Source organism: Balaenoptera physalus (assembly GCF_965194825.1).
Source record: "Balaenoptera physalus genome assembly, chromosome: 16".
Taxonomy (NCBI): domain Eukaryota; kingdom Metazoa; phylum Chordata; class Mammalia; order Artiodactyla; family Balaenopteridae; genus Balaenoptera; species Balaenoptera physalus.
The window spans coordinates 35,606,926-35,632,730 of record NC_138898.1 but is presented as its reverse complement, the minus strand read 5'-3'; the positions used below and the strand labels follow the sequence as shown (position 1 = coordinate 35,632,730).

Genomic DNA, 25,805 nt, shown 5'->3' with positions numbered 1-25,805 from the left:
GGCTGTATCAATTTACATTCCCACCAACAGTGCAAGAGTGTTCCCTTTCCTCCACACCCTCTCCAGCATTTATTGTTTCTAGATTTTTTGATGATGGCCATTCTGATCGGTGTGAGATGATAGCTCATTGTAGTTTTGATTTGCATTTCTCTAATGATTAATGATGTTGAGCATTCTTTCATGTGTCTGTTGGCAATCTGTATATCTTCTTTGGAGAAATGTCTATTTAGGTCTTCTGCCCATTTTTGGATTGGGTTGTTCGTTTTTTTGTTATTGAGCTGCATGAGCTGCTTGTAAATCTTGGAGATTAATCCTTTGTCAGTTGCTTCATTTGCAAATATTTTCTCCCATTCTGAGGGTTGTCTTTTGGTCTTGTTTATGGTTTCCTTTGCTGTGCAAAAGCTTTTAAGTTTCATTAGGTCCCATTTGTTTATTTGTGTTCTTATTTCCATTTCTCTGGGAGCTGGGTCAAAAAGAATCTTGCTGTGATGTATGTCATAGAGTGTTCTGCCTATGTTTTCCTCTAAGAGTTTAATAGTGTCCAGTCTTACATTTAGGTCTTTAATCCATTTTGAGTTTATTTTTGTGCATGGTGTCAGGGAGTGTTCTAATTTCATACTTTTACATGTATCTGTCCAATTTTCCCAGCACCACTTATTGAAGAGGCTGTCTTTTCTCCACTGTATATGCTTGCCTCCTTTATCAAAGATAAGGTGACCATATGTGTGTGGGTTTATCTCTGGGCTTTCTATCCTGTTCCATTGATCTATATTTCTGTTTTTGTGCCAGTACCAAACTGTCTTGATTACTGTAGCTTTGTAATATAGTCTGAAGTCAGGGAGCCTGATTCCCCCAGCTCCATTTTTCGTTCTCAAGATTGCTTTGGCTATTCGGGGTCTTTTGTGTTTCCATACAAATTGTGAAATTTTTTGTTCTAGTTCTGTGAAAAATGCCATTGGTAGTTTGATAGGGATTGCATTGAATCTGTAGATTGCTTTGGGTAGTAGAGTCATTTTAACAATGTTGATTCTTCCAATCCAGGAACATGGTATATCTCTCCATCTATTTGTATCATCTTGAATTTCTTTCATCAGTGTCTTATAATTTTCTGCATACAGGTCTTTTGTCTCCTTAGGTAGGTTTATTCCTAGATATTTTATTCTTTTTGTTGCAATGGTAAACGGGAGTGTTTTCTTAATTTCACTTTCAGATTTTTCATCATTAGTGTATAGGAATGCAAGAGATTTCTGTGCATTAATTTTGTATCCTGCTACTTTACCAAATTCATTGATTAGCTCTAGGAGTTTTCCGGTAGCATCTTTAGGATTCTCTATGTATAGTATCATGTCATCTGCAAATAGTGACAGCTTTACTTCTTCTTTTCCGATTTGGATTCCTTTTATTTCTTTGTCTTCTCTGATTGCTGTGGCTAACACTTCCAAAACTATGTTGAATAATAGTGGTGAGAGTGGGCAACCTTGTCTTGTTCCTGATCTTAGTGGAAATGGTTTCAGGTTTTCACCATTGAGGACAATGTTGGCTGTGGGTTTGTCATATATGGCCTTTATTATGTTGAGGAAAGTTCCCTCTATGCCTACTTTCTGCAGGGCTTTTATCATAAATGGGTGTTGAATTTTGTCGAAAGCTTTCTCTGCATCTATTGAGATGATCATATGGTTTTTCTCCTTCAATTTGTTAATATGGTGTATCACATTGATTGATTTGCATATATTGAAGAATCCTTGCATTCCTGGGATAAACCCCACTTGATCATGGTGTATGATCCTATTAATGTGCTGTTGGATTCTGTTTGCTAGTATTTTGTTGAGGATTTTTGCATCTATGTTCATCAGTGATATTGGCCTGTAGTTTTTTCTTTGTGACATCTTTGTCTGGTTTTGGTATCAGGGTGATGGTGGCCTTGTAGAATGAGTTGGGGAGTGTTCCTCCCTCTGCAATATTTTGGAAGAGTTTGAGAAGGATAGGTGCTAGCTATTCTCTAAATGTTTGATAGAATTCACCTGTGAAGCCATCTGGTCCTGGGCTTTTGTTTGTTGGAAGGTTTTTAATCACAGTTTCAATTTCAGTGCTTGTGACTGGTCTGTTCATATTTTCTATTTCTTCCTGGTTCAGTCTCGGCAGTTTGTGCATTTCTAAGAATCTGTCCATTTCTTCCAGGTTGTCCATTTTATTGGCATAGAGTTGCTTGTAGTAATCTCTCATGATCGTTTGTATTTCTGCAGTGTCAGTGGTTACTTCTCCTTTTTCATTTCTAATTCTATTGATTTGAGTCTTCTCCCTTTTTCTCTTGATGAGTCTGGCTAATGGTTTATCAATTTTGTTTATCTTCTCAAAGAACCAGCTTTTAGTTTCATTGATTTTTGCTATTGTTTCCTTCATTTCTTTTTCATTTATTTCTGACCTGATCTTTATAATTTCTTTCCTTCTGCTGGCTTTGGGGTTTTTTTGTTCTTCTTTCTCTAATTGCTTTAGGTGCAAGGTTAGGTTGTTTATTCGAGATGTTTCCTGTTTCTTGAGGTAGGCTTGTATTGCTATAAACTTCCCTCTTAGCACTGCTTTTGCTGCGTCCCATAAGCTTTGGGTCATCGTATCTCCATTGTCATTTATTTCTAGGTATTTTTTGATTTCCCCTTTGATTTCTTTAGTGATCACTTCATTATTAAGTAGTGTATTGTGTAGCCTCCATGTGTTTGTATTTCTACAGATCTTTTCCTGTAATTGATATCTAGTCTCACAGCGTTGTGGTCGGAAAAGATACTTGATACAATTTCAATTTTCTTAAATTTACCAAGTCTTGATTTGTGACCCAAGATATGATCTATCCTGGAGAATGTTCCATGAGCACTTGAGAAAAATATGTATTCTGTTGTTTTTGGGTGGAATGTCCTATAAATATCAATTAAATCCACCTTGTTTAATGTATCATTTAAAGCTTGTGTTTCCTTATTTATTTTCATTTTGGATGATCTGTCCATTGGTGAAAGTGGGGTGTTAAAGTCCCCTACTATGATTGTGTTGCTGTCGATTTCCCCTTTTATGGCTGTTAGTATTTGCCTTATGTATTGAGGTGCTCCTATGTTGGGTGCATAAATATTTACAATTGTTATACCTTCCTCTTGGATCGATCCCTTGATCATTATATAGTGTCCTTCTTTGTCTCTTGTAATAGTCTTTATTTTAAAGTCTATTTTGTCTGATATGAGAATTGCTACTCCAGCTTTCTTTTGATTTCCATTTGCATGGAATATCTTTTTCTATCCCCTCACTTTCAGTTTGTATGTGTCCCTAGGTCTGAAGTGGATCTCCTGTAGACAGCATATATATGGGTCTTGTTTTTGTATCCATTCAGCCAGCCTGTGTCTTTTGGTGGGAGTATTTAATCCATTTACATTCAAGGTAATTATCGATATGTATGTTCCTATTCCCATTTTCTTAAATGTTTTGGGTTTGTTATTGTAGGTGTTTTCCTTCTCTTGTGTTTCTTGCCTAGAGAAGTTCCTTTAGCATTTGTTGTAAAGCTGGTTTGGTGGTGCTGAACTCTCTCAGCTTTTGCTTGTCTGTAAAAGTTTTAATTTCTCCATCGAATCTGAATGACATCCTTGCTGGGTAGAGTAATCTTGGTTGTAGGTTTTTCTCCTTCATCACTTTAAGTATATCCTGCCACTCGCTTCTGGCTTGCAGAGTTTCTGCTGAAAGATCAGCTGTTAACCTTATGGGGATTCCCTTGTGTGTTATTTGTTGTTTTTCCCTTGCTGCCTTTAATATGTTTTCCTTATATTTAATTTTTGACAGTTTGATTAATATGTGTCTTGGCGTTTTTCTCCTTGGGTTTATCCTGTATGGGACTCTCTGTGCTTCAAGGCCTTGATTAACTATTTCCTTTCCCATATTAGGGAAGTTTTCAACTATAATCTCTTCAAATATTTTCTCAGTCCCTTTCTTTCTCTCTTCTTCTTCTGGGACCCCTATAATTCGAATGTTGGTGCATTTAATGTTGTCCCAGAGGTCTCTGAGACTGTCCTCAGTTCTTTTCATTCTTTTTTCTTTATCCTGCTCTGTAGTAGTTATTTCCACCATTTTATCTTCCAGGTCACTTATCCTTTCTTCTGCCTCAGTTATTCTGCTATTGATCCCATCTAGAGTATTTTTAATTTCATTTATTTTGTTTTTCATCATTGCTTGGTTCCTCTTTACTTCTTCTAGGTCCTTGTTAAATGTTTCTTGCATTTTGTCTATTCTATTTCCAAGATTTTGGATCATCTTTACTATCATTATCCTGAATTCTTTTTCAGGTAGACTACCTATTTCCTCTTCATCTGTTAAGTCTGGTGTGTTTTGACCCTGCTCCTTCATCTGCTGTGTGTTTTTCTGTCATCTCATTTTGCTTATCTTACTGTGTTTGGGGTCTCCTTTTCACAGGCTGCAGGTTCGTAGTTCCCGTTGTTTTTGGTATCTGTCTCCAGTGGCTAAGGTTGGTTCAGTGGGTTGTGTAGGCTTCCTGGTGGAGGGAACTAGTGCCTGAGCTCTGGTGGATGAGGCTGGATCTTGTCTTTCTGGTGGGCACGTCCACGTCTGGTGGTGTATTTTGGGGTGTCTGTGGCCTTATTATAATTTTAGGCAGCCTCTCTGCTAATGGATGGGGCTGTGTTCCTGTCTTGTTAGTTGTTTGGCATAGGGTGTCCAGCACTGTAGCTTGCTGGTCGTTGAGTGAAGCTGGGTCTTGATGTTGAGATGGAGATCTCTGAGAGATTTTTGCCATTTGGTATTACGTGGAGCTGGGAGGTCTCTTGTGGACCAGTGTCCTGAAGTTGGCTCTCCCACCTCAGAGGCACGGCCCTGACGCCTGGCTGGAGCACCAAGAGCCTTTCGTCCACACGGCTCAGAGTAAAAGGGAGAAAAAATAGAAAGAAAGAAAGAAAGAGGCTATAATATAGTGAAGTAAAATAGAGCTATTATAAAGCAAAGGTATACAGACAAAATCTCACCCAGAAGCATATACATATACACTCACAAAAAATAGGAAAAGGGGAAAAATTAATATATCCTGCTCCCAAAGTCCACCTCCTGAATTTGGGATGATTCGTTGTCTATTCAGGTATTCAACAGATGCAGGCACATCAAGTTGTTTGTGGAGTTTTAATCCGCTGCTTCCGAGGCTGCTGGGAAAGATTTCCCCTTCTCTTCTCTGTTCGCACAGCTCCTGGGGTTCAGCTTTGGATTTGGCCCCGCCTCTGCGTGTAGGTCGCCTGACGGCGTCTATTCCCCGCCCAGACAGGACGGGGTTGAAGGAGTCACTGAATCGGGGGCTCTGGCTCACTCAGGCCATGGCGAGTGAGGGGTACAGAGGAGGCGGGGCGAGCCTGCGGCGGCAGAGGCCGGCGTGACGTTGCACCAGCCTGAGGCACGCCGTGCGTTCTCCCGGGGAAGTTGTCCCGGGATCACGGGACCCTGGCAGTGGCGGGCTGCACAGGCTACCGGGAGGGGCGGTGTGGAGAGTGACCTGTGCTCACACACAGGGTTTTTGGAGGCTCCAGCAGCAGCCCAAGCGTTTCATGCCCGTCTCTGGGGTCCGCGCTGATCGCCGCGGCTCGCGCCCGTCTCTGGAGCTCGTTTAGGCGGCGCTCTGAATCCCCTCTCCTCGCGCACCAGGAAACAAAGAGGGAAGAAAAAGTCTCTTGCCTCTTCGGCAGCTGCAGACTTTTTCCCCCAGACTCCCTCCCGGCTAGCTGTGGTGCACTAACCCCTTCAGGCTGTGTTCACGCCACCAACCCCAGTCCTCTCCCTGCGATCCGAATGAAGCTGAGCCTCAGCTCCCAGCCCCGCCCACCCCGGTGGCTGAGCAGACAAGCCTCTCGGGCTGGTGAGTGCTGGTCGGCACCGCTCCTCCGTGCGGGAACCTCTCCGCTTTGCCCTCCGCACCCCTGTGGCTGCGCTCTCCTCCGTGACTCCAAAGCTTCCCCCCTCTGCCACCCGCAGTCTCTGCCCGCGAAGGGGCTTCCTAGTGCGTGGAAATCTTTCCTCCTTCACAGCTCCCTCCCACTGGTGCAGGTGCCGTCCCTATTCTTTTGTCTCTGTTATTTCTTTTTTCTTTTGCCCTACCCAAGTACGGGGGGAGTTTCTTGCCTTTTTGGAGGTCGGACGTTTTCTGCCAGCGTTCAGTGGGTGTTCTGTAGGAGCAGTTCCACGTGTAGATGTATTTCTACTGTATCTGTGGGAAGGAAGGTGATCTCCGCATCTTACTCTTCCGCCATCTTCTCTCCTCCCCCCTATTTCAACTTTTACATGTCGGATAGAGTCTTTATTTAACTTTCATTTTTGGAAATAATCTCCTTTCCCTTCCACAGTATTTGACCCCAAATTTCTGAATAAAACAGAAACTAGGAGTTGACAAAAAAAGAAAAAAAAGACTGGGCAATATTTAAAATGCCTTCTTTAAATAAGAGAGGATTATGCAGTAAGTGACCTAGAATTTTCCAGGTTTTCACACCTGCCTACTGACTAGAAAGTAATTGTGTGACACATTTATAACTCAGGAAGATGATGTAATGGTTGTGCCTCTAGACCTAGGTCTATCTCATCTTAACCTCCAGCTTCTAGACTATGGAAACAGCATGTGTGCAGCTCCAAGAAAATAAGACAGGTTCATCTAAAAGTCCATGCAGCTGGACACCCTAGACTGTGGGCAGGAATGTCTCAAAATTATTTCAGGCAGAAAGAAAATATGGAAAAAATAATGAAGTAGATCCTGGGATCTGTCTGTAGACTGGGAAAGAGTATGGTCGTCTAGGAGACTGAGTCTAGTACTTCATGTCCAAAATGCTAATGACCACCAGCAGAAGTTATCACTCAGGGAAATATGGCATAAGAGCAAATTACATGGTGTGGGATTCACAGGATATTTTTATATAAATGAAATGTAGTTAAAATCAACAGCAGTGACTGTCTTCATAGGAAAAAAGGAGCAATGCAAAATAAGGCTGAGAGATGTCTTTTATCTGATTATAGTGAAAGAACTGTGTCTGTTCCTAACCAAGAATAAACCCTCTGTCCTCTGGCTCTCATCCCATCCCTCTACATTTTCCCTCAAGTCTATATTTTACCTTTTAACAGCTTGGAGATATAATTCACATACCATAAAAATCATTCATTTAAAGCATACAATTAAATGTTTTTAGTACATTCACAAAGTTGTGCAAATATCAGCACAATCTAATTTTAGAACACTTCATCACTCTAAAAAAGAAACCCCATGCCCATTGGCAAGCACTCCCTAAACCCCTTCACAAGCCTCTGGCAACACAACTAATCAACCTTCTGTCTTTATTGATTTGCCTGTTCTGGACTTTCATACAAATGGACTCATACAATATGTGGTGTTTTGTGACTGACTTCTTTCCTTTAACATGATGTTTTCAAGATTCATCCATGCTATATATGTGAACTCATATATCTCACTCTTTGATGATGTATGTACTTTATGATGATGTGTGTATGATATATATGTACATCAAATATGTGATGATATATGATACATATATGGCATATGTAATGATGAATTTATATATATATCTCATGTATATATGACAGTATATGTATATGTATGTTATAATATGTATACTACAGTTATAGATGTACATTACATATCTCACACTTAGCTGATGAATGTATTCTGTATGGACATATGTGAATTCACTTGACCCTTGAACAACGTGGGGATTAGATGAGTCAACACTCCATGCAGTCAAAAATCTGTGTATGACTTTAGAGTCAGCCCTCCACAGTCATGGTTCTGCATCCACAGATTCAACCAGTTGGAAATCATGTAATGTTGGAATATCTATTTAGTGGGAAAAAAATCCATGAGTATAAGTGGACCCACACTGCTCAAACCCATGTTGTTCAAGGGTCAACTGTACAGATACTTACCCTGCCATACCATATTCTGATATGATGGCAGGCTGGGTATACATATTTACCTCTCATCACTCCCAAGTCTCCAGGGAAATAAGACCGTAGACATGTAATGTAGAACAAATCTAAAACAATAAGGAGAAATGGAGATGAGTGAGTGGAGCAGTCATTGAAAGATAGATTTCAACACATTTCTGGAAGGAAAGAAGACAAAAACAAGTTTAAGACAATTAGAATGGGAACAACTTAACCAAGGTAGTAAAAAACTTACACACTGAAAACTACAAAACATTGCTGAAAGAAGACACAAATAAATGTAAAGACATCCTGTGTTCATGAATTGGAAGGCGTAATATTGTTATGATGTCAATACTATCCAAAGTCAACTACAGATGTAATTCAATTCCTATCAAAATCCAATGGCATTTTTGCAGAAACAGAATATTCATGCCAAAATGCATATGGGATCTCAAAAAACACTAAATAGCCAAAATAGTCTTGAAAAAGAGGAACAAAGTGGAGGTCTCACATTTCCTGATTTCAAAACTTATTAAGAAGCTACAGTAATCAAAACAGTGTGGTACTGTCCCAAAGACACATATAGACAATGGAATAGCATAGAAAACTCAGAAATAAACCCTCATATATCGGGTTGGCCAAAAATTTTGTTTGGGTTTTTCCGTAACATCTTACAGAAAACCTGAACAAACTTTTTGGCCAACCCAATATCTGTCAAATGATTTTTTATAAGGGCTCCAAGATCATTCGATAGAGAAAGAACAGTCTCTTCAAAAATGGTGTTGGGAAAACTAGGTATACACATGCAAAAGAATAAAGTTTGACCCTTTCCTTATACCAAAATTACCATATACAAAAATTAAATTAGATTAAGAACCTAAATGTAAAGCCTAAAACTATCAAAATTTTAGAAGAAAACACAGGATAAATACTTTATGACATTGGATTTGGAATGATTTCTTGGATATGACACCAAAAACACAGGCAACAAAAGTAAAAATAGATAAATTGGATTACATCAAAATTTATAACTTCTGTGCATCAAATGGCATGATCAACAGAATGAAAAGGCAGCTTACAGAATGGGAGAAAATATTTGCAAATCATGTATCTAATAAAGGAGTAATATAGAGAATATATAAAGAACTCTCCAGCTGAAAAACAAAAATAAAATGGGCAAAGGACTTGAATAGACATTTCTTGAAAGATAATATACAAGTGACTAACAAGCATATGAAAAGATGCTCAACATTACTAATCATCAGTGAAATGCAAATCAAAACCACAATGAGATATCACTTCACACCCATTAGGACAAGAAAGAAAGAGAGAGAGAGAAAGAATGGGGAGAGAGAGGGAAGAAAGTGAGGAAGAAAGTGGAGGGGAAGGGAGGGAGAGGAAAAATGTTGACAAGAATGTGGAAAAATTAGAAGCCTTGTGCACTGTTGATGGGAACGTAAAATGGTACAACAGCTATAGAGAAGAGTATGGCAGTCCCTCAACAAATTATAAATGGAATTAATATATGATTCAGCAATTCCACCTCTGGGTATATATTCAAAAGATTTAAAAGTAAGGTCTCAAAGAGATATTTGCACACCCATATTTGTAGCAGCATTATTTACAACAGCTAAAGGGTTGAAGCAGCCCAAGTTTCCATCAGTGGATGAATAACATATTAATTGTGATATATACATACAATGGAATATTATCAACCTTTAAAAAGAAGGAAATTCTGACACATGCTACAATATGAATGAACCTTGAGAACATTATGCTAAGTGCAATAAGCCAGTCACAGAAAGACAAATATTGTATGATTCCACATATATAAGGTAACTTGAGTAATCAAATTCATAGAAACAGAAAATGAATGGTGGTTTCTAGGGAGTTGGGGGAGGGGAAATGGGGAGTTGTTTAATGAGTATAGAGTTTTAGTTTTGTAAGATGAAAAAGTTCTGGAAATTGGTTATGCAACAATGTGACTGCACTTTACACTACAGAGTTGTATATTCTTAAATGGTTAAGATGGTAAATTTTATGTCATGTGTATTTTATCAAAATTTTTTAAAAATTAGGATGGGAGCAAGTGGTACAGAACAGGCTATGAAAGGGCTGCCTGAAAGTGGAAGACAGTCCATCAAGGGATCCGACAGAAACCCCAGTGCAGAATCAGTACTTGGGTCAAGAAGTATACTGAAAACAAAGGAATTAACATGATTACTATAATTCTGTATGCATAAAGCTGCACATATTGTCAGCCTATCACAGGAAGAAAACTCAGTATTTAGCCCCACTGAAATAAAGGGGACGGGTTCTCTGTAGAAATTGAATGGATGCCCTGGGGAGAGCTTGACCTTCTCTTGTGGATGTTGTTGCCCAAGATGAAAAATCTCCCATGCACACTTATTCTGGCATTTTGGTTGTTAGGAGCTTGAGAGCTGGCTGTCCCCTCACACGAGGACAGAACCACAAAATTAACATAACCTACAGATAGATGTAGAATGCTCCAACTTAGTCTCTACAATCAAGAGGCATACAGAGGATGCTTACATCCAAGCCTAGAATCATAAACCCAGGCTTTCACTTTACAAAGTGAAAACCAACATCACAAATAACAAAGACCAAGACAAAACACAGAAATTACAACCCTGGAGGACCAGATGTTACTATAAGAACAAAGCAGAATTTATCAACAACACTTGAATTGATATTGATAGATAGATAGTTTGGCCATAAGATAAGAACAAATGCTATGGAGAAGAAATGATCAAAAGCAAAGAAAAATGCTTATGAATAAAATTGTGACTTTTAAAAATAGAAACAATGGAAGAAGTTAAAGATAAGGTTGAGAAAATTTCAAAGAATGAAGAGCAAAATAAAAGTCAAAGTTATGAGTGAAAAGAAATGAGATATAGAGGTCCAATGGCCAACAAATGAGTCCAATAGAGATAGAGAAAATAGTAAAAGGAAATTTTCAAATAAACAATAGGAAAATCCCCTGGGTTGAAAAAAACTGAAGATTAAGAGAGTCCAATAAACCCCCAGAAAAACAAATGAGTAAAACCCCACACAACAAGCCCTGACTAAGGTATATTTTCAAGAAATTTCAGCACATCAATGAAAAAAAGATCCTAAAATCTTCTAAGTGGGAAACAATGCCCAGATCACCCATAACAGAAATAAACATCCTGAGTAATAAAAAACGGTGCCTTCAAGCCCCAAGCAAAACGACTTTTGATCTGTAATTCTACAGCCAATTTTATTCTCAATTGAGTGTGAGATCAGAACAAAGACATTTTGAACATATAAAGGCTCAGGAAGCAAATAGTTTCCATGTTCCTTTCTTAGGGAGTTACTTAAGGGCCAGAAGACCTAGAAAGAGAATACGGGATCCAAGGAACTATAGGACAATCCTGAAGAGAAGAAGAAAGGTAACATGATGAAATCTCTGAGCAGATCTAGAAAGATTTTCTTTTTAAAAAACAGAAAGATCTTTAAGGAACGTCCATACTGTTCTCCATAGTGGCTGTATCAATTTACATTCCCACCAACAGTGCAAGAGGGTTCCCTTTTCTCCACACCCTCTCCAGCATTTATTGTTTCTAGATTTTTTGATGATGGCCATTCTGACCAGTGTGAGATGATATCTCATTGTAGTTTTGATTTGCATTTCTCTAAGGATTAATGATGTTGAGCATCCTTTTATGTGTTTGTTGACAATCTGTATATCTTCTTTGGAGAAATGTCTATTTAGGTCTTCTGCCCATTTTTGGATTGGGTTGTTTGTTTTTTTGTTATTGAGCTGCATGAGCTGCTTGTAAATTTTGGAGATTAATCCTTTGTCAGTTGCTTCATTTGCCAATATTTTCTCCCATTCTGAGGGTTGTCTTTTGGTCTTGTTTATGGTTTCCTTTGCTGTGCAAAAGCTTTTAAGTTTCATTAGGTCCCATTTGTTTATTTTTGCTTTTATTTCCATTTCTCTAGAAGCTGGGTCATAAAGGATCTTGCTGTGATTTATGTCATAGAGTGTTCTGCCTATGTTTTCCTCTAAGAGTTTGATAGTGTCTGGCCTTACATTTAGGTCTTTAATCCATTTTGAGTTTATTTTTGTGTATGGTGTTAGGGAGTGTTCTAATTTTATACTTTTATATGTACCTGTCCAGTTTTCCCAGCACCACTTGAGGATATGGGGAGGGGGAAGGGTAAGCTGTGACAAAGTGAGAGAGTGGCATGGACATATATACACTACCAAACGTAAAATAGATAGCTAGTGGGAAGCAGCTGCATAGCACAGGGAGATCAGCTTGGTGCTTTGTGACCACCTAGAGGGGTGGGATAGGGAGTGTGGGAGGGAGGGAGATGCAAGAGGGAAGAGATATGGGAACATATGTATATGTATAACTGATTCACTTTGTTATAAAGCAGAAACTAACACACCACTGTAAAGCAATTATACTCCAATAAAGATGTTAAAAAAAAAACGGAGAAAGAAAAAGGGAATGAATAAAAAAAGGAGAAGAGGGGAGAGAAAGACAAAAGAAGAGCGTGAAAGAGAGTCTATAATATCCAAATATCCTGTATGATTAAAAGTTTACATTAACTTGAAGATATTATAAAGATACATTCTTCTCAAAAAATAATAAAGGAATTTAGAAGCTACAAGAAAAACAAAACACAATAATAAAATAATTATCACAATAATAAGAAAACTTTAAGTGGGTGATTTTAATTAATTAAATAAAATAAATAAAATATATTTGAGCTTGATGTTGAAAATATTCTCCTTTAAGTGACCCAACAGTAATACATGTTCTGAGATCTTAAATACAATGGAATTGTACTTGCTGTCACACTTGAATTATAGTTTAGTTATGGCAGTCTATATCCAAAAAATCCATTTTTCTTAGGTCTTTCAGGACATTTAAAATTTTCTCTTCCAGTTCTCATCTATTTCATATATTGTTTCTGCTTCATCCAGAGTCAGTTGTCTCACTCAACTATTTTTTCAGAATCCTCACCACCAGCTACCATTTTGTATTTTATTTGTCACCCTTGTCTGCAAGTAAGGCTGTAAAACATAGAATTTTCTGGGTACATTTCCACCATCAATAATATAAAGATTCTATTAGTCAAAAGGAAAGGGAAAATTAATATGTTTAGGCAGATGAAAGTTCACCCATCTATACACCACAAAATTAACTACAGATGTAGAAATAAAACTTACTGCATTACATTATAGTTTTTGAAAATTATATGTGCCATTATGAGCCTAGACCTTAAGTTTCAGAATCAAATACCATTCAGTGACTTGTCTCTAGTTCAGTGGCTTTTACATACATTATCTCACATAATCATTAAAGTAAAATAGTTCTGCATACTAGATATTATTACTATCAATTTACAGATTAAACACAGAGGTATAGCATGATAAAAGAACTTGTCCAAGGCTATAAGGCTAGGAAATAACAGATTTAGGACCCCAATGCAAATCACCTGATTCTGATTCGAGGGCTATTTCCTTGTTATCACCCCCTCCAGTAACGCTTCCTGCAACAGGTTAAATTTCCCTTTCAGGGTCAGTATTGCAAGGGTGATTATATATATATTTATGTCCAACTGCCGTCTTGTCCACCTGCCTTAGTTAGCTCAAGCCCATTAGCCAAAACAGAAAGTTTTCATCGATTTTACCCAATATTAAGAAAAACAATCAAAACGTCCATGTATCAAAATGGAGAACAATAAGCAAACATAAGCAGGAAATTAAAATTATGTCCTATAGCACTGAGAAATGCAGGAAGTAAGCACTTAATTCTTATTGACTTAAATGTCCTAGGTAATTCATTTAACATTTTTTATTCATTTATTCAACACATACTGCCTGTAAGGTGAATCCTTGTGAAGAAGCAGCCAGATATAAAGCAGCATGTCTCTGAAGTTTCTAGATATACCCTGAATGAATAGAGATTGAACTCCTTGCTCTTTAGTACCGAGAAGCATCTGAGGACTCAGATTTCATGAACACAACTTTCTTTGAAGCATTCCAATTTTTAACTCAAAAACCAAAGAGTCATGAGTATTTAGCCTGGTGCAGTTGTTGGGGATCATTAATTAAAGAAGCATATTAGATACAGTAGAATCCAGTCTCAGAACAGCTGTCTGTGAGGTTTGCTCTAAGATAGATCTAGATGTTAACTACAGGTGACTGCAATTAAATATGGGAAGCATGGCAAGATCTTAAGGGAAGGAGGATAATAATGTAAGATTGCTAGAGGCCTTGTCTCTTCAGAGATGTAATTAATACTGATTAACCTAAGATCAATAAGAAAAGTGTTAAGCAACTTAAGAGCAATGTCTAAGACAAAAGAAACAGAAAGACAGATCTCAAACACTAAACAAATACTGAATCAGCTGTTAAAGATAGTATAGAACTATCAAGAAAAGAGAGCAAATTTTAAAACTACAAACAAGATGTTAGAAAAGTGATCAAATATATCAGTTATAAACATAGATGTGATATCTATTGATATCTGGTTAAATATGGAAGATGAAAGACATTTTTACTTCTTGATATATGCTCAAAACAAGGAACAATAAAACATGTTTTTAAAAACTACTTTATCTTTAATATAATAAGAAAAAGGACACTACCAGAAATGAAAACTACAAAGCATATATACCCCCAAACAGTGATATTTGGATTTTAAGGCAGAACATTGGTGAGGGGAACACAGAATCCCTCAGACACTGATCAGGAAACAGGTTTCTTGCTTATTATGGCACAATATTGGAAGGCTTGTCCAGTGATTCTTTGTTAGCAATGAAATTGAAGTCTGTGGACTGGGCCTGGGAAAAGGCAGATAATATCCCTCAAGAGACCCAACCTGAAACCAAAGAACAGCAGGAGAAGTGAAGTTGAAGGAGAAATAGCCATTTCTAATTGTGTATGACCTATCCTGGGAGTCTGGGGAGACTTTTGGAGGTAAGGCCCAGCCAAGAAGGAAAAGAGAAAGTTATCCCCAGGTTACCAAACAGGGAGTGTGACTTGATGGACATTGCTCTGAGCCACACAGAAACTGAGATGTGCTCCCCAGCAAAAGATTTTTTAAAAAAGATCCAGTGAAGAGATATTCAGGAAAATAAATCTAAATAGAAATTTAAGGCTCTTCTACCTTCCTGCCCACCCTCAAAACACACTTGAAAATAGCCTCACTATTTCAGAGAGAAGTAATAAGGAGAAAAGAACCAGCTATGGACTTATGAATAGAAACTGTGGAGAACAAAAAGGAAAGGAATATAAATAAAAGACAGAGGAAGAACACACAGCCCAAGAGAAACTATTTAAGGAATCAGACAAATAATCTCTATACTCAAGCAGATTATAAACATAATTTCAAAAATTCAGAAAGGCACAAATTGTACATACAGGTACTCAAATAATAAGAGGAAGAAAGAAGAAAACCTTCCAAAAAGAAGATAAAGAGAAAAGAAATAGAATAAAAGAAAATGGAGCCACTCCCTAGCTCTATATAACTGAAACTGTGAAAAAAAAATTGTTTTAATTAAATTCTTTGGAAATTATCCTACAGGCATACAGCAAATGGCAAAACATTTATTCAAGAAAATCTAAATACTGATAAGCACAGTGAGAATTTGTGGCACTTGAGCCATGACCTGCTACCTTTCTACCCACCCCCAGTTCAATGTGACTGAAGCTCCACTCCAGCTCACAGTCAAGAACTACAGTATCTCTCAGAAATGTTGAAATATTGATGGCCAGCCCATCAATATTTCTCATCCCCTCCCAATTTCACATATCAGAAGCTAAACTGCAGGTGATTTCAGCCAAGGAGTCAGGGGTTTCCCTTGACTCCTCCCTGAGTAGAGAACTCAGCCACCAATCATAGGACATAGGCTCTTATAGAGTGTATCCAGGGACAGCAGGCTGAGAGTACTGGGACCCTGATCACTCTCATCCCAGTTCACTCATAGAGTGGAGGTTCCAGAGAAGCAAGCTGAGAAGACCAGATGCTACTGCTCTACCTAGTGTGCCACTGACAAATCACTCTAAGAAGAGAAAGACACTGTTCCCACTACCTGCTCTGGAGCAGTGGCTCAGAGAGTTACCACAGGGGAGAGACAAGCTATAAGAATAGAGAGCTTCTTGAAAGAGAGTATGGGAAAATTCAAGCCTAAGGTCACTCTCAAAAACAGTGGAAATTTTACTAGTAGACAATTCGGGGGAAGCTGATAGCTTCATGAGAGCAACAGGTCAGACTGTAGGTCAGCTGGATCACCAGAGAGAACCAAGGAAATAGCTAAGAAGAGCCCTCCTGCAGTCAGAACAACCTCAGAGACTGGCCTAAAAAATACTCCTGAAGTGGAGCCCAAAATTAATTGAATGAGACTGTGTGCAATTTATGCCCTGGGGCATTATTGAAAACAATATGGCAATCCCTCAGCAATTAGAGGAGCCTAACAACGGTGCATGACAACAATAGTTTAAACAGATTAGCTTAACAGAGAGACATAGTTGAAAACAGCCCTCCTAAAACCACCTGTCATCAGAGGGTAACTGTGTGCATACCCGAGGCTGTACCTTTAACACCAGAGGCTTCACACTGGGAGTAGGGGGAAAAAACTTCACCAAAATTGCCCAGCCAAGTCACTAAATAAATGAACACTCAAACAATAACAAACTCTGGAGGGGAATCAATATCCAAAGTTGCTAAAATATATTATCTAAAATGCCAGGTTTTTATCAAAAACTTATGAAACATGCAAAGAAACAGGAAAGTTTCTTTGTATGTACCCCAAACAAAAGGGGAAAAAATAGGCAACAGAAACTGCATGCAAAAGGGTCCAGATGTCTGACTTAACAAAGACTTCAAAAGTTTTCATAAATATGTTTAAAATGTATATAATATATTAATGTGTATATGAAGATTTAAAAATGTGCATTACAATATTGAAAGCCACACTTGAGACAAGAAGCAATACCAAAAAATCCTAATGTTTAAAATACTGTGGATGTACCGGACAACCTGATAAAATCACACTAAATGAAGAGAAAAAGAACAAAGATTAAAAATTAGGGCTTCCCTGGTGGTGCAGTGGTTGGGAACCCGCCTGCCAATGCAGGGGAGACGGGTTCAATCCTTGGTCCGGGAAGATCCCACATGCTGCAGAGCAACTAAGCCCATGCACCACAACTACTGAGCCTTGCAAGCCACAACTACTGAAGCCTGAGCACCTAGAGCCCATGCTCTGCAACGAGAGAAGTCACCACAATGAAAAGCCCGCGCACTGCCAGGAAGAGTAGCCCCCACTCGCAGCAACTAGAGAAAGCCCGTGTGCAACAACAAAGACCCAACGCAGCCAAAAATAAAATAAATTTTAAAAAAAATTAATAGAAGTAGAAGAAAGACAAGAGGTCTATTATACATACATAATTGAATTATCTGAAGAAGATAATAGGAAAAAATCAAATAAAAAATAAGCAGAGATATAATAGAAGAAAACTTGACTGAAATAAATTAGATGTGAATTTGCTGTTCAAAAAAGACATGTCATGTTCCAGGAAAAACTGATACAAGCATCAACAGTCATACCTGGAACAGTTAATGAACTTCAAGGAAAATGAAATGATAGTATGGACATCCACATTCTCTAAACCAAGTGAAAGCAAAATATAGTTTAAAAATAAAGATATTACTTGTAAAACCCTTCAATTTAAAAATTTTTAAATAATTTCTAAATAACAGGATAAAAAGGAACTCATAACTGAATTTCTAGGTACTGGTGTAAGGATAGACAATGATTAATAGAATGGAATTTTCAAGAAATAAATAAATATTCAAGAAATAAACCCATACATCTATAGTCAACTGATTTGCTACAAGGATGCCAAGACCATTCAATGGGGGAAAGAATATTCTTTTCAACAAATAGTTCTGGAACAACTAGATATCCAAATTCAAAAAAACAAATTCCTTACCTCACAGTATATACAAAAATTAACTCAAAGTGTATCAAAGATCTATATATAAAAGCCAAAATTATAAAACTCTTAAAAGAAAACATAAGGTCAATCTTCAAGACTATGGATTTGGCAATGGTTTCTTAGATATGATATCAAAAACACAGGCAAAAAAAGAAAAAAATAAATTGAACTTCATCAAAATTAACAATGTTTGTGCATCTAAAGACATTACCAAGAAAATATAAAGACACAGCATTAGAGAAAATATTTTAAAACAATATATGTGATAAGAGTATAGTACTCAGAGAATATAAAGAACTCTTACAACTCAACAATAACAAAAAAAGTCGAAGAACTTAATTTTAAAGTGAGCAAAAGACTTTAGACATTTCTTCAGAGAAGATATACAAATGGCCAATAATGCATGAAAAAGATGTTCAACGTTATTAGTCAGGAGGAAAATGCAAATCAAACCCACAATGATGTACCATTTCCAACGCATTAGGATAGCTAGAATAAAAAAGACAGACAATAGCAAGTGTTGGTGAGAATGTGGGGAATTGGAACCCTCGTACATTTGCCAGTGGGAATGTAAAATGGTGTGCAAGTTGTGAAAACAGTTTGGCGGTTCATCAATAAGTTAAACATAGAATTATCATATGACTCAGCCATTCTACTTCAAAAGAATTGAAAACAGATGTTCAAAAAAAAGCTTGTATATGAATGTTTACAACAGCACTATCCACAATAACCAAAAGGTGAAAACAATCTAAATGTCCATCAACCAATGAATGGATAAACAAAATGTAATATTCATACAATGGAATATTATCCAGCCATAAAAGGGAATGAATACAGATACATACTACAACATGGATGAACCCTGAAAACATTATGCTAAGAGAAAGAAGCTAGACACAAAGGCCAATTGTATGATTCCATTTCTATGGAATAGCCAGAATTAAAGGGTATGCATTGAGGTCAGAAGGGAAGTGACAGAAGCCTAAGCAACTTTGTTTCATTTTCTTTGCCTAGAAAATCAGACATTTGGAGCAGTTTGTATGAAAGGTCCCTTTCCAGGTCTAGCATTTGTCATCATTATATGAGTTAGCACCACTGCCATTAACAACAGTTGTTTTTTTCTTTATTTTAGGAAAGTAAGATTGCCTCATACAAGAGTTCCATTTCATGTTCTCAACCTCAAAGAAACACTGGAGGTGTGGGCAGACTGGAAAGATGAATCTCATCCATTATTAGGTAATCACTAGGCAGAGTAGTTGGTAATTTTTCTCATACGGTTTCTTCTTTCCTCATGCAAGTGCTTCAAAAAATCAACCTCTGTCTCTCTGTATCTCTCCATATATATATAAAATATATATAGTATAGTATATATGTATATATATATATGTGTATATATATATATATATATATATACTCTAAGCACTAAATTGGCATTACATATTACCTAATTTAAGAACCTTTATATAAGAAACTTGCCTTCTTTCTCTTCTTAATACTATTCCTTACTCTCTAAATTGCTTGAATAAAAAGGGAATATGAGCTCTGACTTGAATGGTGAAAAAAAATCACTGTTGTCTTGTTTATGCACTGACTGCATAGTAGTGCAAAAGGGGAGACAGATAAGGTAACACATTTTAGCTAAATCAGAAAGTGCATTTTTACCAATTTCACTTTGATGAGGTTTCCCCAACAACACTTATCAGGTACAAAGATAGCTCTAGATTTAGGCAAAAGAGATTGTGTGCCTCTGTTTCACCCCCAAATTATCAAAATCTCAGCGAAATTGTTGGCTTTGATCAAACATAGAATGTTCACTTTTGGCTGCCTCCCGGGAAAATGACCTAGTTTGTATTTGTGATGAAGCCATGGAAAGAGCTGTGGCTTCCCCACTTTCACTTTTCAAAGGCTCTGATACTCACCCAGCTCCACAATAGCTCTCAGTTCCAACCCATTAGTTCTGAGACAACTTTACAAAGCCGCATGCGGAAGACAGAAAACAGCAGTCCAACTTTCCCCTTTGCACTATGGACAAAATAACATAGAATCATCTCAGAGGGTAGATAAACCACATGGGCTCAGACTACTCAAATGATCCAGTGCATCCCAGACAACCTGAAACCAACAAGCATCATGCTACACTGGTTATTTATAAGACACTGTCAGGAAAACAACCACCTAGAGCTCCTGGAGAAGCCCGCACCCCTGCTGCTGCCAGACCCATGCCTCACTCCACCACGTCCTCGCACCATTGTTTTGAGCTGAATGCACACAGCTCGCCGAGCTTTTCATCGGCTCTTAAATCCACTGCTGCTCATGCATGAAATATCTTTGGGTTCCATTAAAAAAATAAATGTGCTAACAAGCTGTTAAACCACATTTTACAACAAAAGCATCAAACTGATGACTTAGCTTCAAAAATATGGACTAACCGGAATAATAAAGTCTTTGTAGAACTTGGATAAATGAAGTGATTACCTCACAGTGAGGGAAATCTGTGGGGCACATCCACGTAATCAAAAAAATAAGTTCCTGATCCTCAGAGGAGAATTCAAAACACTCTGCCTTGCCTCCCAACAGTCCTGAGCCCAAAGGGTTTGGACAGGAGGAAAAACAACACAGGTACAAAAAAAGCAGCAGGCGGGGGGTGGGAGAAAGAAAGAAGTTCAGTCAGTTCTTTGATTAACAAGGCTTCTTGCTGGACTTAAGTACAAACAGCTGCCTGGACTCCAACAGCCAAACCTAAATCTAAACACTCCACTGTTTACATAACCCAAACTTAATCAAGCGACCATATAATCCACCAATTTAAAGTATCCCGAAGAGTTTCAATGTAATGTTGGTTTTCTCACAAGCCAGTCCATCAACAAGCTGTTTAAAATGCCAGCTATTCCAGCTCAGTTTCCAATCTTGCAGCATCTCTTGCTTTGCTCATACTGCAGGGCTGTTCAGGGAAGAATACTTAGATGATTTGGCATTATAAACCATTTCCTGTTATTCTTCTGTTGGCACAGTACACAGTATTTGTTTAATAAATCCAGAATCCAGATTGTATTTAAGTTTGGTTTGATAGGGTTTAGTATTACAGCAATATTGTTACTAATAAAGAAACATATTTCTTTATTCTTCTATGGTATTCAATACCACAGAAGATGTGCTCTGAGATGGATAGATGAAGGTAATTTTCATGAGAGAAAGGAACTTATGAGAAAGATACTAGAAAAAGAAAAATGCTCATGATGTTAAACTAAGGCTAAGAAGTCGAATGCCAACAGAGGACAGTGATATAACCTAAATGAGAGAAACCAGGTGGGCCCTAGGGTCGTGGAATCAGCACAGAATATTTAGGACCACGTGGCAAATTGGAGTTCATATACTCCATCTAAAGAAGGTCTATGCTATCCAGCGCCAGCCCATTTTAAAAAATAACACCTGTATTGAGATATAATTCATATAGTATGTAATACACATATTTAATGTGCACAACTCCATGATTTTTTAATATAATCACCGATTTATGCAAACATTACCTCAATAGCTTTTAGAATATTTTCATCCTCGCAAAGAAACCCTGTACCCTTTAAAATCACTCCCCATTTCCCTCCAACCCCCCTAGCCCTGGACAACGACTAAGGTTGTGTCTATAGATTTGCCTATTCTGGACGTTTCACATAAATGGGATTATACAATATGTGGTCTTCCGTGAATGGTTTCTTTTATTTAGCATAATGTTTTCAAGGACTCCAACCCATTTTTGCCACAGATATGGGCCCAATGTGGCCAGATCTTCCAAATTTTGAGCGAAGTTGGAAATCTAGATTCTTAACATGAATTTTCCCAGTGTTTCCCACTAATCCAAATTAAACGTAAACTGTAAAGTCTTCCCCATAGCACAGGCCAGACAAATACATCTGCAGGCTGAAATCACACGTGGGACAACATTTTGTTTCCTTTGGGGTTCCTAGGACAGAGGGAGGGAAAAATAGAGAATGAGTCAAGATTAAAGAAAGCAAGGAAGGGTCAAACTCACGTAGGCAAGGAATGAAGTTGGAAGGTCTGGGGAGAGGAAATCGGAGGCTTCCTGTAGGGCAGAGAGAGTCTGGATCTGAATCTGGTCAGCAGCCCAACAAGATTCCTCGACCTTCCACATCCTCAACTGGGCTTCTCTGGCTCTGCCCTGAAAGCCCGCCATCTGGGACGTCAGAGAGAACTCACTGTGTCTGCAGCACTCATGGGCCTGGAAAGAGCTAATTCAGATTGTTTCTAGAAAGAACTGAGAGAATCTATCACATTTAAGATAATTCATTGAGATACTCATTTGTGTTTCCCATTCTCTCTCTCCCTCTTTCTCTCCCGCTCTCTCTCTCAATTCACAAGTGCACACACACACACACACACACACACACAACCCTCTCTATTTGACCAGCCCTTTCTACTCTCTTGCCTTCAGGGATGTTTAGGTTTATGTGGCAGCTGAAAAAAAATTTCTTCCAGATCATCTTTCTAATTATCCTTATAAAAACTAAATTCTTGAGGTAATAATGCTAGACGTTCAGTACACAGAGAAGAGAGAAGAGAGAGTTCCTAAATAAGGGAGACGCAAAAGGAGTGGAGGAAGAAACCTTTCCCCAGACTGGGAAAGGGAGCTAGTTGGTGGGTGGCAGGAGTGGCCCACATCACCCACATGCCGAGAGCATCATGGGAGGACCTCAGAGAAGAATGGCTGCTTATCTAGAAAGGCTGAAGCTGGATATTGGGGGTTACTAATGTGGGTAAAGAATTATATACTGAGCTTCCCTGGTGGCACAGTGGTTAAGAATCCGCCTGCCAATACAGGGAACAAGAGTTCGAGCCCTTGTCTGGGAAGATCCCACATGTCGCGGAGCAACTAAGCCCATGCACCACAACTACTGAGCCTGAGCTCTAGAGCCTGCGAGCCACAACTACTGAAGCCCGTGTGCCTACAGCCCGTGCTCCTCGACAAGAGAAGCCACCGCAATGAGAAGCCCACACACTGCAAAGAAGAGTAGCCCCACTCGCTGCAACTAGAGAAAGCCCGTGTGCAGCAACAAAGACCCAACACAGCCAAAAATTAATTAATTAATTTTTTTTAAAAAAAAATTATATGCTTAAATTTATTACAGAAGGGGCAGAAGTGTGTCTTTCAAGTCCCATGAGGGCTTGCCCAGATGAGGACATCAGCAGTGATCTTTATTGTCTGGAGTTGAGAAGGCTCTTGGCTCTACCTCTGGGTTAATGTACAGTTTTCGGGGAAGGTTACCTCAATAACAGTACTATAGTTGATTTGATGAACATCTATTTTTCTAGGAAGAGAAATTCCATATCTGAGGCTAACCAAATTCAACCCACTGTTAAGACTGAGTTCTTCATAGGGCAACCTTATGGGTATAGACAGAATACCTGTGTGTGTTTGGGGAAAGAAACAGTGACCAGAACCATCTCTGAAGGACTGTCATTTTCTACTCAATGACCATTAATCTAGCATCAAGGACACAATGATTTTCTTTACTATTTCTGGGTTTTACTCTCTTTAGGAATTTCCTCTTGCAGGATCGCACTGAGTTTAACTTGGGTAAAATTCAACTGCATTTCAAAAGTGTTTATTGCTTGCAAATAACGTACCAGCATAAGGTCAAGGAAGGCATGAATTTTGCCCCCAGAGAAATCACAGTGAGACAAGAACTGTATACATTTCATTACAATTTGATTAGTGGATACCATTAACACTAGCCATGTGCTAATAAGGTGCATTACACTAGAAAAAACCTTGGATACTATCCCTAAATAAAAATCTTACCAAGTAATTTTTTAAAGTTTATTAAACTTAACCATTAAACTTCCTTTAATAGGGAAAGATTGGATTTATTATATAGATAAGTTGAACAATAAAATAAATAGAATTGAATGAATAGTAGTGTCTTTAAACTATATAGGTATAGTATGTATCTTCATTGTAAGAATATATTGAACATTGACTAAACTTTAGTTAATATTGAGTTATAATAGACAAACTCAACAAATGACAAAATATGGAAATTGCAGACGCCATAGTCTCTGGATACAACAAGTTTTTTACTAAAGTTTAGAAATTCAAAAGCACCTTCTTATTTAAATCCTGTTCAATGAAGGCTATCAAAACTATAATTTACAATATGATAAAGTGGGAGTTTAAATTAATGGAGGAAATTAATGTCATTAATTAACTGTATGGAAACATATAAATTTGGATTACTACCTTATAATATATACTAAAATTTATTTCAGAATGATTAAAACTTTAAATGCAAGATTAATATGAAAGAAACAGAGGAAGATATTAGTGAATATTTAGTTCCTCACAAACTGGGGGAGATTTCTCCAAGCAGGAAAGAAAAAGGAAGAAACAATTTTAAAATTGATTACTTTTGTTGTTTAAAAATTTTTAATTTCTTCACATTTTAACAAAATTTTTAAAATTTCTTTAATATATTTGTAACGTAATGACAGAGTTAACATCCTTTATATATAAAATATCATATAAATTTGCCAGAAAAACATGAATGCCCCAAAAGAAAGCACATAAAAAAAGGCACAAACATAAAAAGAAAAATCAATAATCAACAAACATAAGAAAAACATAATAAAAATCACTAGTACTAAAGATCAAATTCAAATCAAGACAAGATGGTACCACATGACACCAACCAAGCTGGCAAAGATTTTCTTTAAACTGTTCTCCTGGATATGAAATGCACATTCTAACATGGACAGCTGGTGGTTGCATTATTTGTACAACTTTTCTATAGGACAATTTAATCTTATATATCAAAAGCCTTAAAAATGTTAATCTAATTTTGTCTGACAATTTGTGTCTAGAAATTCGTTTTAAGAAAATAATCCTAGGTGTATACTAAGATTTATGTATAAGGACATATATTGTTATGTAATTCATCATAGCAAAAATATTAAAACAATCTAGATAACTGAAAAGAGGGGATTGATTTAATAAAATACATGCACATGATAGACAGATATATAGCTATTAATACCATTTTCTAGAAGAATATATGATGACATACAAAAATACTCATGATGTAAATCAGAATACAAAACCTTAATGAGATCTCAATTTTATTGAAAACAAACATAAAAGTTTATGTTTTGTGGATAAAAAGACTAGAAGAATATACATAAAAATGTCAATGGTAATTCTCCAAATGGAGAAAGGGCTGGAATAATAATTAATGTTTATTTTCATATTTTTGTATATTTTATATTTACCCATATATACAGAATATTATGGTATGTGCATTTTCATATTTATCTATATATACACCAAAGTTTCCAAATGCATATACTTTTATTATGATTTTACCACTTAAAAATTTATAAATAAAATACTATTTAGAAAAGATGAAAATCATTACAATACTATCAAAACTTCTAAGAAGTAGCCAAAGTTTGATTTGGAGAAAAATGTGTAAGATTACTTATTTTTAAAATAAATTAAAAAACTAAAATCAGTATTTATAAAAAGAACAAGCCCTACCAAAACAGCAAGAAAAAAAGAGAAAAAAAAAAAAAAAGATAAAGCAGAAATCACAAGTTAAAAGATAGAATTAAAGAAAGAGAAGCAGTAGAATTAATAACTACCAAAGCTCCTTCTTTGAAAAAGAAAGTAGATTATTCCTATTCTATAAAACATCCATCTCCATTTTTTATTTTTATTTTTTTTAGTTAAGGGATATCTAGAGTCAATTTAATCTTTTTAAAGTAATTTAATTGCATTTCCCCAACTTTTTATTTGAAAATTGTAAAACCTACAGAAAAATTCAAAGAATAGTGCATGACATCA

The 25,805-nt window shown here is 37.2% G+C and overlaps 1 long non-coding RNA gene across 1 annotated transcript in view; it reads right to left on the bottom strand.

Moving 5' to 3' along the window:
- The window catches only part of LOC309644515, a 39,382-nt gene extending 13,835 nt beyond the window's left edge, over positions 1-25,547 (bottom strand). Inside the window, exons 1-2 of the long non-coding RNA XR_014254472.1 lie at positions 19,873-25,547; positions 7,998-8,057 (exon numbers count right to left, since the gene is read on the bottom strand). This is a non-coding gene — a long non-coding RNA (uncharacterized lncRNA). The remainder of the gene's footprint in view (positions 1-7,997; positions 8,058-19,872) is intronic.
- Between the last annotated feature and the right edge of the window lie 258 nt (positions 25,548-25,805).